Genomic DNA, 18,089 nt, shown 5'->3' on the forward strand with positions numbered 1-18,089 from the left:
TCTGTCCTCTTCATTTTCAGGAGAGGATGATTCTGCTGTTTGCAAAGCCCAGTGTCCATGTTTGGGGACTTTCACTGGTTTCTTTTTGGGTGTCAGGTGCAGTTTCACCCTTTGGAGAGAGAAAGGGGAAAGTGCCTAGCATTCAGACACTCTATGGCCAGCCTGTCCACCCCGATTGCATTTTAACCCTCTCATCGGTTTGGAGCAGGGAGTCTCTAGTTGCCATGAAAAAGCATGCCATCCTGTAGGCTTTTGAGAGCATCAGCTGGGTGGAAGTTTTTTCTAACCATGAGGCGATGGTGGTGGCATACAAAGGTGATGCTGGTGGCATACCAATTTTGAATGGCCCAAGGGCCACTGCATATCACGCAAATCCTTTTTAATTCTGGGTCAAGGGCATTCATGAATGTGTGGAACAAAAGCGTCTCTAACCATTCCCTCAGTTTTCCAGCTGCCTATCTGAATTCCCACACCAGTTCCTTAACACGATGGCCAGCTTGTTTCAGTAGTCCAGTTCGCTTCTCTGCATCCACCTGGCCCACAACATCAATGAACCTCAGCCGCATTAATTCAACGAAGTCAGCCACGTCATCCAATTCAGGGGCCTCTTTATCATGTAACTCAGCAATAAATTATGCGGCTTACTGTTCACGCCCTCTGATATTTTATCAATCACCTGCTGATCCCTCTGGAACAGGTGGCCATATTCCCTCACGTATGAGCACACAGGGTGAAGGAAGTATGCTAACTTCTTTGGGTCACCGTCAAACCTGGCTTGAAAGAGAGGCAGTCCTTCCCAGGGAGGGAAGGCCACATGGATGGCATGTGCAGCTGCGGGTATAGATGCTGCAAAGAGAAGATGGCCCTCCCCACTGGTGGGGCCCTGCATTGAGGGGGAGGGCTCCTCCTCAGTCCAATTCCCCTGGTTGGGGGAGGTAGCTGTGTAGAATTTGGGGCATTGCTCATGGTTGCATGGTTCCATGCAAGAGAGAGGCTGGGCACCCATTGGCACTGGGCCCATCCTAACCCTGGGATGTATACCATCCCCATTGTTCTTACATAAATGTAATGAAAGCTGGGGGCTTTCAAATTCTGGCTTTGGAGCTGACTGGGGATCAGAGTGAAGGGTCACCCACGTGGTCTTCAGTTCAGAAGCAGATCTCTTAAGGGTTTTATTTGCTGCCATGTAAAATGAAAGGGTATCTCCCTGGGGCCCCTGTCCAAATTAGTAAAGGAAAACACTGGGGGTTTCAACAACCACTGGGGGTTTTCAGAGCTCCTACTTGGACATGTTCCATGAACACTTAGATATCCAAAAGAGTCCAAAAGATATATACAAATTGCAACTAATGGTATTTTTATTATTATTCATTGATATTTCTACCATAAAAATTCTTCCATCTTCATCTGTACATATATACATTTCAAATTCATTTTTTCTGTATGTATAGTACCATTCCTTTATTTTTGGTCTGCTAATGCTGAATATAAGTTTCCCAATCCTGCACATTCTAATAATTTTTGATGTTGTCTTCTAATATGTACCATTGGTGATCAAGTTTGGCTTTCTACCAAATACCTTTCTTTTGAACATCACCGCAAGCTTGACCAACATTTCATCGGCCCTTTTCCTGTTGAAAAGGTCATCAATCCAGTTACATACCGTTTGACTTTGCCCGCTTCTATGCGTGTGCATCCCGTTTTTCATCGCTCACTATTGGTTCCAATGTCACCTGACTCTCCACTTCACCCACCAGTCCCAGCTCCTGCCATTCCTGCTCCTGCCATTCCTGCTCCTCCATGCCCTGTGGCCAGACTTCGAATTCCAGTGCCCTGCTTGAACATTACTGGGATCCGAGTCTCTTGTTGGCTTGACTACCATTTCCAGTACCTGGTGGAATGGTCGGGAGGCAGGCCTGATAACACTCTCTGGATGGATGCTAAAGACTTTGAAGCTCCTGAATTACTTTTTGACTTTCATGTTCATTTTCCTGACAAACCTAACCCCGTTTATCCACTGGAGAAGGAGAGTGGCCATGAGGAGAGGGATGGTGTTGTGTTCAGCCTGAGGATTATTCAGATTCTGAAGTGGAGAGCAATTTTGAATTGGCAGAAGGGCCTGATTTACAGATAGAAAAGGAGGTTAGTTCAGAGGGGGAAGCAAATGATATAGACATGCATTCAGGATGTAGTGAGGAGGACCTGAGGTGGATTAATAAGTGTTAGGGAAGAAATAATAGAAAGTGAAGAACTGGTTAAACAGTTACCTCACATCCAAGTGTGAATGGAAGAGAAGCTGATTTCGTTCAATCTTACAATCCCAAGATGGACGCATCCAGGACAGTGTTCCCTCTAATTTTTTTTCAGTGTGGGTGGAAAAGTATACTTGTTACTCACGTACCTGCCTCCCAGCTGCGTGTCAACAGCCCTGCCTGTGCTGCTCGAGGAGGTGGCCGGGCTGGCGGTGGAGTTCTCCGGACTTATCGTCCTGGGTGACTTCAATCTGGCGTCGCTCGGCGGTTCCTCTGGACTGGCACAGGAGTTCATGGCCACCATGACAGCCATGGACCTGACTCGAGTAGTTCAGGGTCCGACTCACGAGGGTGGGCATGCACCCGATATGATATTCCTCTCTGAGCAACTGAGTAATGATCTGAGATTAAGGGGCTTAGAAGTGCTGCCTTTGTCGTGGTCAGATCATTTCCTACTGCGGCTTAACTTCCTGGCTCCAATCCTTCCCCGCAGGGAGGCGGAACCAATTAGGAGGTTCCGCCCCAGACGCCTGATGGATCCAGAAGGCTTCCAGATGGCGCTTGGGGTTATTCCAGATACACTTGTCCACAGTTCGGCAGAGTCTCTTGCTGAGGCCTGGAACAAGGCTGCAGGAGAGGCTCTTGACCGGATTGCGCCGTTGCGACCTCTCTGCGGCACTAGACCCCGTAGAGCTCCATGGTTCAACGAGGAGCTCCGGGTGTTGAAGCGCCAGAAGAGACGTCTGGAGAAGCGATGGAGGAAGAGTAAGTCCGAATCCGATCGAACACTTGTAAGAGCTCATATTAAGACTTACAAAGTGGCGCTCAAGGCGGCAAGATGCGCGTATCATGCCGCCTTGATTGCATCAGCGGAATCCCGCCCGGCCGCTCTGTTTAGGGTAACCCGCTCCCTTCTTAATCAGAGGGGAGTTGGGGAGCCCTTGCAGAGTACTGCCGAGGATTTTAACACGTTTTTCGCTGATAAAATCGCCCGGATCCGAGCGGACCTCGACTCCAATTGGAAAACAGAGTCGACTGACAATGAGTCAGTCGAGGTGACTGGGGCTAAACGTCTTTGTCCATCTGTCTGGGAGGAGTTTGACTTGGTGACACCTGATGAAGTGGACAAGGCCATTGGAGCTGTGAGTTCCGCCACCTGTTTACTGGATCCGTGTCCCTCTTGGCTGGTTTCAGCCAGTCGAGGGGTGACACGGAGCTGGGTCCAGGAGATTGTCAACGCCTCCTTGGGGAGGGGGTCCTTTCCGCCACTTTATAAGGAGGCGGTTGTGCGCCCCCTCCTCAAGAAGTCTTCCCTGGACCCAGCCGTGCTTAATAACTACCGTCCAGTCTCCAACCTTCCCTTCATGGGGAAGGTTGTCGAGAAGGTGGTGGCACTTCAACTCCAGTGGTCCTTGGATGAAGCCGATTATCTAGGTCCTCAGCAGTCTGGATTCAGGCCCGGCTACAGCACGGAAACTGCTTTGGTCGCGTTGATGGATGATCTCTGGCGGGCCCGGGACAGGGGCTTGTCCTCTGTCCTGGTGCTCCTTGACCTCTCAGCGGCTTTCGATACCATCGACCATGGTATCCTTCTGCGCCGGCTGGAGGGGTTGGGAGTGGGAGGCACTGTTCTTCAGTGGTTCTCCTCCTACCTCTCCGGTCGGTCGCATTCGGTGTTAGTGGGGGGTCAGAGGTCGACCCCGAGATTTCTCCCTTGTGGGGTGCCTCAGGGGTCGGTCCTCTCCCCCCTGCTATTTAATATATACATGAAACCGCTGGGTGAGATCATCCAAGGGCATGGGGTGAGGTATCATCAATATGCCGATGATACCCAGTTGTACATCTCCACCCCATGTCCAGTCAACGAAGCAGTGAAAGTGATGTGCCGGTGCCTGGAGGCTGTTGGGGCCTGGATGGGTGTCAACAAACTCAAACTCAACCCAGACAAGACGGAGTGGCTGTGGGTTTTGCCTCCCAAGGACAATTCTATCTGTCCATCCATTACGCTGGGGGGGGAATTATTGACCCCCTCAGAGAGGGTCTGCAACTTGGGCGTCCTCCTCGATCCACAGCTCACAATAGAAAAACAGCTTTCAACTGTGGCGAGGGGGGCATTTGCCCAGGTTCGCCTGGTGCGCCAGTTGCGGCCCTATTTGGACCGGGAGTCATTGCTCACAGTCACTCATGCCCTCATCACCTCGAGGCTCGACTACTGTAACGCTCTCTACATGGGGCTACCTTTGAAAAGTGTTCGGAAACTTCAGATCGTGCAGAATGCAGCTGCGCGAGCAATTATGGGCTTCTCCAAGTATGCCCATATCACTCCAACACTCCGCAGTCTGCATTGGCTGCCGATCAGTTTCCGGTCACAATTCAAAGTGTTGGTTATGACCTATAAAGCCCTTCATGGCACCGGACCAGAATATCTTCGGGACCGCCTCCTGCCGCACGAATCCCAGCGACCGGTTAGGTCCCACAGAGTTGGCCTTCTCCGGGTCCCGTCGACTAAACAATGTCGTGTGGCGGGACCCAGGGGAAGAGCCTTCTCTGTGGGGGCCCCGACCCTCTGGAACCAGCTCCCCCCTGAGATTAGGATTGCCCCCACCCTCCCTGCCTTTCGTAAACTCCTTAAGACCCACCTTTGCCGTCAGGCATGGGGGAACTAAAACACCTCCCCCTTGCCCATGTTGTTTTGTTGATTGATTGACTGTGTGCCTGTTTTTTATATATACTGTTTTTTATGAGATTATTAATTTAAATTGGAACTGGATGGGTGGGCATTGGATTTGGTATTGTGTACTGTACTGTTTTTTTATTATTGTTGTGAGCCGCCCCGAGTTTGCGGAGAGGGGCGGCATATAAATCCAATAAACCTAAACCTAAACCTAAACCTATAGCGTCTGAACAGCAGTCCCTTCGGGACTGGGCGGCATAGAAGTAAAAATAAATAAATAAATAAGGAAAAAAATCCCTTCTTTTTTATTAAAAGAACCTAGTAATTAAAAAAACACAAAATCCATTACTATTAAAACCAGCAAAACTATTAATAAAAACAGGTGAGGACTCGGGGGGGGGGTTCTGTTATTATTTAAGTGCTTTTACCATATGCTTTAAATCAAGAGTCACTTCTCTCTCTGTCTCTCTCTTTCCTGTTATTTTCTGCCTCAATCATTTTCTCATTTCTCTTTTTTCTCTCCTTTTTTCTATCATTTCTCTCTCTCTCTCTCTCTTGCTTTCTTCCTCTCTCTCACTCTCTCTCACTCTTCCTTCCTCTCTCATATCTCCCTCTCTTTATTTCTTTCTCTCTCTCTCTCTTTCTTTCACTCTCTCACTCTCACTCTCTTCCTTCCTCTCTCGTCTCTCTCTCTCTTTTTCCTCTCTCTCACACTCTTCCTTCCTCTCTCATCTCGCTCTATTTCTTCCTCTCTTTCTCTCATTCTCTCTCTTTCTTTCTTCCTTCCTCTCTCTCACTCTCTTCCTTCCTCTCTCATCTCTCTCTCTCTTTCTTCTTCTCTCTCTCTTCCTTCCTCTCTCATCTCTCTCTCTCTTTCTTCCTCTCTCTCACGCTCTTCCTTCCTCTCTCATCTCTCTCTCTCTTTCTTCCTCTCTCTCACTCTCTTCCTTCCTCTCTCATCTCTCTCTCTCTCTCTTTCTTTCTTCCTCTCTCTCACTCCCTTCCTCTCTCATCTCTCTCTCTCTCTTTCTTTCTCTCTCTCATTCTCTTCCATCATCTCTCATCTCTCTGTCTTTCTTTCTTCCTCTCTCACTCTTTTCTTTTCTTTTCTCTCTCATCTCTCTCTCTTTCTTTCTTGCTCTCTCTCACTCTCTCTCTCACTTTTCCCCTCTCTTGTTCTCTCTCTCTTGCTATCTCTCTTTCTCCCCCCCCTCTTTCTCTCTCTCTCTTATTCTCACTTTCTATCTTGCTCTGTCTGTTGCTCTCACTCTCACTCGTTCTCTCTCTGTTCTTCTCACAGTGGAGGCAGGCGAAGGTGATTTTCAATGTTGGGTGCGTGCGCTCCCCATCCCCCTGCCAGCCCGCCCGGAAAATTTCAAATAAGAAAAACCTTCGCCGGCTCTAAGTTCTTATGCTCGAGGAGGGGTTGGACTATAGGACCGCCAATGCATTTTTCTATATTCTGGTTGCTTCTCTGCTTCCTCGCTGCAGAGGAAATCAAGCAGCCTTTCTTGCTCCCAGCCTCTCCTCCGACCCATCCTCAACTCACCCACCAGCTGCTGCTGCGACTCTGGGAAGAGCCCAGAAGATACTCGGTGATCCTCCCATTCTCTCCCCTTTCTAGGAATGCAGTACTTGATGGTTTTAACCCCTTAAAGGTTAAAAAAAAAATAAGCTCGGCGAGGCGAAGCGACGTTAAGGGGATGACTCGAGCCCCCCCCCAGGACACTCGGCGAGGCGAAGCGAAGCGGCGTTAAGGGGACGGCTCGAGTCCCCCCCACGTGCACTTAGCCATGGTGCAATTAGCTGCGTCTTTCAGTTTTTTAACCCTGCCCAGGAGCCAATCGCCAAAGGTAGGCTTTTGCAAAAGGTAGGCGACTGGCTCCTGGGCAGGGTTAAAAAAACACGTGCTGACAGCTGCAGCTAAGCACGCTATGGCGCATAACTCAGCTTACAGGGATCTATGATCCAGGACATACTCCGGAGCATAAGCTAACAATGTGTGATTTATTACTTGCTTTTATGACTCCTGGCTAGCACTGATTAGCCCATAAATTTTAGAATGACTTGTGGAATGTTTTTATGTTACTACCAAGCTAATTCTAACTAATTGCTAAAGATAGAAGATGAGGAAAGAAAACAATGCATGCCAAGTTGGTGTATTTATGAGAGAATAAAGGAGAAATAAAGAAAATGTGTTTTTACAATGAGATGCATTGAACAATCATTTATTCCAATTATTATCTGTTTGAGCCTGAAACCAGAACACTCACGAGAAGCAATCTGGTCTCTCTCTGTTGTGGTGGAGTATCTCCTTCTCCTTCTTCTTCTCCTTCTCCTTCTTCTTCTTCTCATTTACTTCAACTTTCCCTTCAATTTTCTGCAAATATTGTTCAGTTTTTCCATCAGTCCCTTCATTTCTTTTAATTTCTCTTACATCTTACCTATACTTTCTTCTACCTTGCCAATGCTTTCTTTAAGGCTTTCTTTAAGATATTCATGTAAAGCTTGAATCATATTTTTAAAATTCCATTGTGTTGGACTTATCTTCTTGTGTTGACATGTCTGTCATTTTCTGTCCTGGACATTGTATTGATAGCGTAGTTGCTAATGAAAAATGTGATGGTATCTTCTTCGTTCTATCTGTTCTTATATTCCAAATATTTTGTAATCCAATAAAAAAACCAAGATAATAATAAGCAAAATATATATAAAAAACAAAATATATTCCAATGTGAAAAACTAGAAAATTGAGAGGGAGGGGAGCCCAAAATAAGACAAAAATTCAAAATATAAAAAACAAAACCAATTTAAAATAGAAAAAATAAAAGCAGTTCTCCAACAATCTTATCAAAATATGTAAAAATAGAGGGGGAAAGAAAAAGAAAAAAAGAACAAAAAAGGTGTAAAAAGGTGAAAAACAACAACAGCAACTTCTAAACCAATACAGTGGTCCCTCGATTATCGCGAGGGTTCCGTTCCAGGACCCCTCGCGACAATCGATTATTCGCGAAGTAGCGGCGCGGAAGTAAAAACACCGACTGCGCATGCGTGATCTCTCTTTTTTTAAAAAAAATGGCCACGCATGCGCAGATGGTGGGGCGATGGCAGTTCGGAGGCTGGCAATGTTTACTTTCCATGCCGGCCACCCCCCCAGCGCCTCCGAGCTCCTCGCCGCTACACCCCGCCCGCCCAATTCGCCCCTCTCCCCGATTCGCCCCGTTTTTTTTGCCCTCCCAAGTTGCTAGCTCTCCCCGATTCGCCCCTCTCCCCGATTCGCCCCATTTTTTTGCCCTGCCCAAGTTGCTAGCTCTCAGTGAGGAAACTTTAGTTTGTGATTCCAAACTTAATTATTAACCAGGTTTTTTGCCCTGCCCAAGTTGCTAGCTCTCAGTGAGGAAACTTTAGTTTGTGATTCCAAACTTAATTATTAACCAGGTTTTTTGCCCTGCCCAAGTTACTAGCTCTCAGTGAGGAAACTTTAGTTTGTGATTCCAAACTTAATTATTAACCAGGTTTTTTGCCCTGCCCAACCAAGTTGCTAGCTCTCAGTGAGGAAACGTTAGTTTGTGATTCCAAACTTAATTTTTAACCAGGTTTTTTGCCCTGCCCAACCAAGTTGCTAGCTCTCAGTGAGGAAACTTTAGTTTGTGATTCCAAACTTAATTTTTAACCAGGTTTTTTGCCCTGCCCAACCAAGTTGCTAGCTCTCAGTGAGGAAACTTTAGTTTGTGATTCCAAACTTAATTTTTAACCAGGTTTTTTGCCCTGCCCAACCAAGTTGCTAGCTCTCAGTGAGGAAACTTTAGTTTGTGATTCCAAACTTAATTTTTAACCAGGTTTTTTGCCCTGCCCAACCAAGTTGCTAGCTCTCAGTGAGGAAACTTTAGTTTGTGATTCCAAACTTAATTTTTAACCAGGTTTTTTGCCCTGCCCAAGTTGCTAGCTCTCAGTGAGGAAACTTTAGTTTGTGATTCCAAACTTAATTTTTAACCAGGTTTTTTGCCCTGCCCAACCAAGTTGCTAGCTCTCAGTGAGGAAACTTTAGTTTGTGATTCCAAACTTAATTATTAACCAGGTTTTTTGCCCTGCCCAAGTTGCTAGCTCTCAGTGAGGAAACTTTAGTTTGTGATTCCAAACTTAATTTTTAACCAGGTTCGTAAAAAGCACTTAAACAATGACAGAATAAAAACCCCCAGCCCTCACCTGTGTTTGAATTTCATTCACTCAGTCATTCATTCATTCTTCTCTATGCCACTCAGTCCCAACACTGTCAACCCACAAATTACCATTTCCCATCCCCTTAATGTACTGTACTGTACCTCTACCTGTACCTGTACCTGTACTGTACACATTGAATAACACTTAGTCATCCTGATAGAAATAACAAAAATATTTATTTACAGTTTTACATTTTTGGGGGGGGGGGTTAGCATAACTAGGATAAATCGGGATCTTCTTCTATCACCATGTCTACAATGGACGCTGCAGGTGATGTTGTGGCAGACCTCTTGGTTTTCGTGACAAACATAGTTATGGGCAGTTGTTGGCGCTTTTTCTTTTCCTTGGCTAACATGGCTCTGTATGGTGCAATGGTGTTGTCAAGGGAGGCCTTAAATTGAAAATAGCAAGTCATGTGGGGATCCCAAAGTTCCGCCATGCGTTGGAGATTTGCAGCAGCTTTGTTCATTTCTACAAGCCGCTCAAGCGTTAGGCCAACATCTTCTTGTTCCTCAGCTTCTTCAGCTTCCTCTTCCTCCTCTTCTTCACTCGCTGACCTGGTCAGCTCCTCCAGATCTCTGTCTGTCAGCGGTAGGCCATGCTCATCAAGCAAACCATTGACTTCCTCTGGTGTCATGTCAACGAAGCCTTCTCCACCCAGTGCCTGTGCCAGCTTCACAGAGTTCTGGACTGCAGCATCTTGAATTTCTTCAGGAGCAAATCCCCTGTGAGCATGCACCACTTCTGGCCACAATTTCTTCCAGCAGGCATTCATTGTCTGTGACTTCATATCCATTAAGGCACTCTGAATGTTCGTCAGACAAGATGCAATTGTGTACTGACGCCAGTAGGCCTTCAATGTGAAGTTTGCATCAGCATCCATTGCTTCCACGATGCTTGCAAGAGAATTGCGCATGTACAGTGCCTTAAATGCGCGGATAACACCTTGATCCATCGGCTGGATAAGCGATGTGGTGTTTGGTGGCAAGAATTCGACTTGCACCCCATCATGTTCATGTTCCAGGTGATCATGGCCTCCAGCATTGTCCATTAGGAGAAGCACTTTGAAATTGAGTCCTTTGCCAGCCAAATAAACCTGCACCTGTGGGATGAAGCACTGATGAAACCAGTCCCGCGTGAGGGGTTTTGTAATCCATGCTTTAGGATTATGCATCCAGTACACTGGCAATGAATTCTTATTTCTGTTCTTGAGGGCTCTTGGATTTTGTGACCTATAGATTAGCCCTGGCTTCAGCAAAAAGCCTGCTGCATTCCCACACATGATCAAAGTCACCCGATCTTTCATGGCCTTAAAGCCAGGGGCTTTGGCGTCATCTTGCATCCTTGAAGGCATCCTCTTCCAGAACAGGCCTGTTTCATCCATGTTGAACACCTGTTCTGGAAGGTAGCCCCCTTCTGCAATTAGGTCTTTAAACGTGCCCTGGACAAAGTTTTCGGCTGCACCTGTATCTGCTGAGGCAGCTTCTCCGTGCAATGACACACTCTTCAGGCCATAGCGCCGTTGAAATTTCTCAAACCACCCTTTGCTTGCTGTGAATGTGGCTGGGGTTGAGGCTGAAGAAGCAGAAGATGTTGACGGCTGGGGGTCTCCAGGGTCATCAGCGCCTTCATCTACAGAGAATGACAGGAAAGGGAGAGAGAAGTGACTTGAATGAAAGCATACAGTCCTTCCTTCCATCCATCCCTCCTTCCTTTCTCTCCCCCCTTCCCTCCCTACCTCCTTCCTTAAAAAACACTTAAATACACTTATAAAAAACACCAGTCCTTACCTCGGTCTACCCCATCTGCATCTGTGTCTTCAAGACGGTTGTACAATTGCTGCGCCTTGGTTCGGATAGTGTTCGTATCCAAAGCAATGCTCTTTTTTCGGCAGTCTTCTACCCACACAGACAAACCAGCTTCCATCTTCATAAGGCTTTTGTTTCTAGGCGTCACTACTCTTTTGGCAGCCTTGTTGAATGATATCAGAGAAGTTTGCCTTATCTTCTTCTCATCTTTCTTAATGTATCGCACAGTCGATTCGCTGAGCCCATAATGGCGACCAACCTGTACATTAGAATGTCCCGCTTTCAGCATGTCCAACAGTTCAATCTTTTCCTTGATTGTCAGCATCTTCCGGGTCTTTTTAGCATCGCCGCCTCCACTCCGCATGGAACGTTTAGGTGCCATCTTCAAAGAAGTCTTCACAAACAGATCCAAGAAACAGATCCCAGACACAGATCCCAGACACAGATCCAAGAAACAGATCCCAGACACAGATCCCAGACACAGATCCAAGAAACAGATCCCAGACACAGATGCAAAGCACAACAACTCCAAGGCACAGATGGAAGACACAGCTCGAAGAAACGGCTCGAAGGAACGGCTCGAAGGAACGGCTGCAAAAACTTTTGCAAAAGTTGCAAAACTGATTGCAATGGCAAAGCTGATTGGCCGAGATTTCGGCCAACCAGCAATGACGCGTGACGTCATCGGGCGGGAAAAACCAAGCACGTATTTTTTATTTATTTTTTTTAATTTTCTGGAAAATCGCGATGTAGCGTTCGCGAGGATCGAGATGGTAACAATTGCTTTAAAATCGCGATATAGCCCTTTCGCGATGCTCGAGGACGCGAAACTCGAGGGATCACTGTACTCCAACAATATAAGGAAATAATTAGAAAAGGAAAACAAAGCGAGAAAAAGGTAATTATCTTCAAAATTCTGCAAAAAACCAAAACAATATTTATAACAAAAATTTAGATAAATAAAAAAGCAAATTTTAAAAACCAAAAAAGGAAAAAGATTAGAGAGAAAGAAAAAAGAATTCAAAGGAGATTAAAAGAAGTATATGCTTTATTGTTTGAAAAGAAGAAAGAGAGATGATATATCTATTACTTTTCAGGCTCTTCCTGCATTTCAGCAAGCTTCAAAGTTCAAAGTGGGGATAAAAAGAGGTCTACTCCAAAACAAAAGGGAAAAAAAGATATTCCAAACCAAAGCAGCATATAACCATCTGGAAGACTCAGTATTGCCTTTATATGTCTCTTTCTTATTAGACCAAAGCAGATTAAAAAAATTACTTAAATACAAAAACAAGAAATCTCAAACTGTTTCAAGGTTATAAAATACCAGCCTTTGTCACTTGATGGCACTGTGACCATTCAAGACTTCCAATAATACAACCCAGTTTACTTTTTAAAAAAAATAGGAAAAAAAGAAAAAGGGGAAAAAAGAAAAAACCCAATAATCATACTAATTTACAAAAATCAGAACTCCATAGGCACTTAATACTCTTAAATCACATCCAAGTTAAAAATTGGCTCTCCAACAAAGCTCTTCCTCGGTCAACATAAAATCAAGCCTCTTCTTCCATGTTTCGCTCTCCCCACCACTGAAGTCCAGTCAGGGAGCAGCTAAAAAAGCCACTCTCCACTTTCACATTCCAGCTATTTCCTCTTACAAATCTCAGCCAAATTAAGCACTTTAAACAGTTTCTCAACCAGATGACTTCACTATTTTCCTTGCTCCATGTTTCCAACATTGGCCCTCCCAGCTAAGGAAAACTCTGGTTGCCTCTCATCAGCTGATGGTCAGGGAACTGTTGCCGGCTGCCTTGGGGAGTCTGTGATATACCCCCTCCCCTGGTCCACCATTTGGTGCTTCCCTTACTCTCCACTCCTCCAGAACAGTTCTGATCCAGATTTGGATTCCTGATCAACTGTAGTTCTGAGTTTCCTTCGGAGGTGTCGAGGGGAAACGTCTGTCTTGCTGTGATGTTGGCTCCGGCCTTTATTTTCCTAACTTTGTCTTTGCAGATTCTGGCTAACTGATGATATTCTGCCTTAATTATGAGTCCCTCTTTCCATTTTTTGTGCTTATCCTTTTTTGTCTTTCAGTTAATCAGAGTGATCTTTCTACAGCCATGTTGGTTTATTTTTGGATTTCTTCTGTTTCTTTTTCAGTTGTATTGTGAAATTTAAATTTTTAAAACTGAAGACACTGGTTGAATTATATTCTATTGTTATTGAATATATTATTCAATATATACTAAGAATGTTTTTGCATTAGCATAGTTCTTTTTAAACCATAGCTTGGAGTGTTACATTGTTGACTCTAGGATGCGTTGGTTTTGTGGGTAAGAGATTGTTGAGGTTCCTGTGTAAATGTGTTTTAGTTCTCAAAGATAATGTAAGTAACTCAGCTGATGTCAGGATAAACTAAAAGCACTGAGAGTTATCTGAGGCCAGTAGCTCATTTGTGATTATGGTTCCCTTGATTCAGCAATAAATTCTTCTTGCTGACAATTGGATTAGGGTTAGAAATTTCACAATTTATTTATTTTTTTCATTCAAAAATATTCCACTATCCAATTGAGCAATAAATGCCAATGTTTTATTTCTTTCCTCCATCAACCTTTGGACAATCTGACCTACATTTATCTTGTGTGTTATAAGAGCAATTGATATTTGCAATGACATGCATGGAGTACTTTGGATATTTTAAGACTAGGCATATGCATATAAATTCCATGTTAGTTGAGGCTCTTATGCCACTTTGTCATGTTCTTATTCACAGTTGAGATAAGCTAATTTTTGTTGAGTGATCTGTGGGCCTAATTATTTAGTTAGGTTCTCAGCACCATCCTTGATTTTTGCTCCAGGATGACAACATACCACCCTAGATTCAGAGGTGAGATCCTGGAGTGGGGGATGGGGTCTCGTGACTGCAGCACTGGGATATTTCCCTCTCTCCTGGGAAATGTCCCCAAGTCCCATTGCCCGGCGGTTCTGGTCCTTTTGGACCAGACCGGATCTCTCCTGCAGGGAGAGTGATGTTTGGGGCGCTGGCAGGGGCCTGGCAGGGGCCAGCATGCCCCGCTGGGTGAAGTGGTTTGTCTCGCACTGGCTGTGGTAAAGCTGGACAGGCAGCCATACCTGTTCCGACACAGCTGCAAAGACTACCCATTGCCAGGAGGATAGCCGAATGATTCCATCTGGAAAGAGAATTGAAAGACTTACTTGCAGAGAGGGACCAGAGTTTTTCTGTCTATGATGGTAAGCGGAGAATGCCTGAATGAGATTTTAGACCTTTGTTTCTTGCTTGGTTGCTGGACAGGGTTAAAATGGCCTGAGATTGAAGAAGGCAGCTAACTGTGCAACGTGGCATTTCAGCGAAAGCTTTTAAAACAGCGAAATTGCCCATCATTTGGATTATTTTCAACTATCTAATTGGATCTCTTTTAAATTTGCCTTTTGGAATTTGAAATGTTTAACTTTTGTTCTGGAATCCTTATCTTTCTTTTCCTCTATAAACAAAGAACATTGTAATACAGGAAGTACGAATCAGGAAGCTACAGTAAAAGAGTCATTTAAAGCTATTCAGAGAAAAGCTACATAAAGACTTGGAGAATTGATCACCTAGCGACATCATATGCCCGGAGGAAATATAGCAGTTTGCTACTGGTTTTAAATACAGTACGCTACAGAAGAATGACCAGCCAATGCATTAAGGACTGATTGATTTGACTGAAATTACATTTGTTCAAAGTCAGTATTCTTGCCGTGGGAAGACTGATTAGCTAAACCCATGGAAGGAAGATAATGTTTAAGATGAAATTACTTGAACTGAATTAAACTGATTTGAATAGATTTGATCTAATTGGACTGATTGATTTGAATAAAATTACATTTGGATCATCTGATCCGACTGAAATTACATTGAATAATATAAATTGAAATTTAAAACTTTTAAGAATTAAATGTTTTTAAGATTTTAAAATTAAAATATGTGTAAGAATATTTAAAAGTTACTAGAAGATAATAGCACCTTTTTTCTCTTTTTGTTCTTACAAAGTTATAAATTACAAAAAGAATTGAGTATACTTAATGAATTGGATTTTTTAAATATTTTAATCTTATGGGGGCTTATATATATATATATATATATATATACAAATATACAAGCAAGTGATATAAAGTGTAAAATGGAAGAATTATATAAGAGGAGAAAATTTAATGGGTTATAAATGAAAAAATTGAAAATAGCTTTGATTATTGCACATAATATAGATGAGATCTTTGGTAATGATTATGATGATTATGATTATCTTTGGACGACCTTTTTTCTATTTTCGTCTTTGCTTTTCTTTCTCTCTTTTTCTTTCTCTCTCTTTTATTTTATTACTCTGGTTGATTGAATTATAAATTGCTTATTTGATTTATGGTGATAAATAATGTGGAACAAAGGGGAAAAGATAAGGGAGGAGAGTTACAATAACAGGAGTAGGATTAATGTGGAATAATAACTAGCATTAATTATGTTAGGTATTATATAGGAAAGACAGATGAAACAACAAAGAGTTAAAATCAATAGATTAGGGAAGATTATCACTGAGTTCGATAGTGGAAGACATTTAGAATTAGGGATAATATATAGATTAGGGAAATATATAGATTAGGGAAGATTATGGCACTGCATTTAGCATTGTAATCAATTAGAATAGGGAAGATTATTGCACTGATATCACAATGACAGATAGATTAGGGAAGATTATTATGCTGGGATTGGCAGCGGGGTTTATAGATTAGGGAAGATTATCACACTAAGAACGGCAGTGGAAAATATCTAGATTAGGGAAGAATATTAGTATTTTGGGGTTTTTTTTAATGAAAGATACTTTTTGACTGGGAGGTTGGCATTTGATATTGTATTGTATTATATTTTAATTTGAGGTATGTAAATTGGAATCTCTGTAGGGTGTGAAAAACAATAAAAAATGTATACCTCAAAAAAGAGGTGAGATCCTATCGGTTATAACCAGTTCTTTAGAACCATTAGTAATCTGGTGATAACATCACAGAGCCAATTCTGTTGTAGTCTCAATGGGCACCACCATTGTGGTGACAAATCTCCATTTGTCTTCCTCCAAGGATTTATCAGCAGGATCAAATTTTCTGGGTCAATTTGGGTATAGCTTTCTTGCATAGGTTGGAGTTTGGTTACAATTGTCTATAGATTCTTTAATTTTTCCTCTAATTATTCACATAGCTTATATTTAATACATGTATAATTCTTTGGGCATCACACACATAAAGTCCAGAAGGAGTTGGGCGGTTTATAATTATGAATAATAAATAAATAAATATTAATATTAATAATATTGATAATGATAATGATAAATGACTGGTATCAGCTTTATGTATACCTTATAAAGTAGTAATTTGAAGTCTCTACTACTGTTAGACAATTTATATAATTTATAAAATGTATATAAACTGCTCCAAACTCGACTGCAGGAAATCAGACTTTAGTAACCGAGTACTTAATGCATGGAACTTACTACCTGTCTGTGTAATAACATCCCCTAACCCTCAAAACTTTACTCCTAGACTATCCACTGTCAACCTCACCCGATTCCTAAGAGGCATGTATATCATGTATATAAATATTTTATATATCACATGTTTTTGCTGAATCTTTTTAAAATTAAGGGAGACTAGGATAGCACTATTTCGGCGTTGTTCTGGCCTCATCAGCTAGCCATACCCTTACTGGGATATGATCCTGTAGCTTCTGCCTTGTAAGGCAGAGAATGAACTTCTAGGCGACAGGATCTGATCCCTTCAGCTTTGTACCAGGAACTGTGATGCTCCTTGAATATACCAGGGTGATATGACAGATATATATAAGGAGCTGTGATGTTCCTTCAATACACCAGGGTGATTCGACTCAAAAATATGTAATCCTTCCCTGGTGCAGAGCTAAAGGGATTGGATACTGTAGCCTAGGGGATAATTCTCTGCCTTACAAGGCAAAGGTTGCAGGTTCAATTCCCAGTGGGTATGGCTAGCTGATGAGGCCAAAATAAGGCCAAAATAGATCTCTCCTAATCTCCCTTAATTTTCAAATTCAGCAAAAAAACATCTGACACATACAGATAGAATTGTCGGCTATCAATAAAATTAACTGCCTTGGAAATGGCCCTGGGTTGGGCCGAGAGGCAAATAAGGAGCTGTGATGTTCCTTCAATACACCAGGGTGATTCGACACAAAAATATGTAACCCTTCCCTGGTGCAGAGCTGAAGGGATTGGATACTGTAGCCTAGAGGATAATTCTCTGCCTTACAAGGCAAAGGTTGCAGGTTCAAGTCCCAGTGGGTATGGCTAAGCTGATGAGGCCAAAATAAGGCCGAAATAGATCTATCCTAGTCTCCCTTAATTTTCAAATTCAGCAAAAAACATGTGACATTTATATACATACATACATACATACATACATACATACATACATACATACATAAATACACACACACATATATATAGATCTATTTTGGCCTTATTTTGGCCATACCCACTGGGACTTGAACCTGCAACCTTTGCCTTGTAAGGCAGAGAATTATCCTCTAGGCTACAGTATCCAATCCCTTCAGCTTATATATATGTTTTTTATGTCGGATCACCCTGGCATATTGAAGGAACGTCACAGCTCCTTTTTGCCTCTAGGCCCAATCCAGGGCCATTTCAAGGCAGTTAATTTATTCATAGCCGACAACTATACATACATATATATATATTAATATATTAATTTTCAAATTCAGCAAAAAGACATGTGACATATATATATATATATATATATATATATATATGTCACATGTTTAAGCTGAATTTGAAAATTAAGGGAGACTAGGATAGATCTATTATATATATATATATATATATATGTCACATGTTTAAGCTGAATTTGAAAATTAAGGGAGACTAGGATAGATCTATTTCGGCCTATATATAATTCTTAATATTTCTTCCCATGATTACAGTAAGAACTCAGAAACATTAGAATTTCTTAAAAATATTAACATCAAAAACAACAGTAAAAGGGGTATTTTTAGGAAATTCTAATGTTTCCCATGTATAATCATGGGAAGAAATGTTAAATGTA

The 18,089-nt window shown here is 42.7% G+C and overlaps 1 protein-coding gene across 1 annotated transcript in view; it reads left to right on the plus strand.

Moving 5' to 3' along the window:
• The window catches only part of LOC139167142 (dystrophin-like), a 1,540,372-nt gene that overhangs the window by 868,017 nt on the left and 654,266 nt on the right, over positions 1-18,089 (plus strand). The gene's annotated exons all lie outside the window — the stretch shown is intronic.

Source organism: Erythrolamprus reginae, chromosome 4, assembly GCF_031021105.1.
Source record: "Erythrolamprus reginae isolate rEryReg1 chromosome 4, rEryReg1.hap1, whole genome shotgun sequence".
NCBI lineage: Eukaryota > Metazoa > Chordata > Lepidosauria > Squamata > Dipsadidae > Erythrolamprus > Erythrolamprus reginae.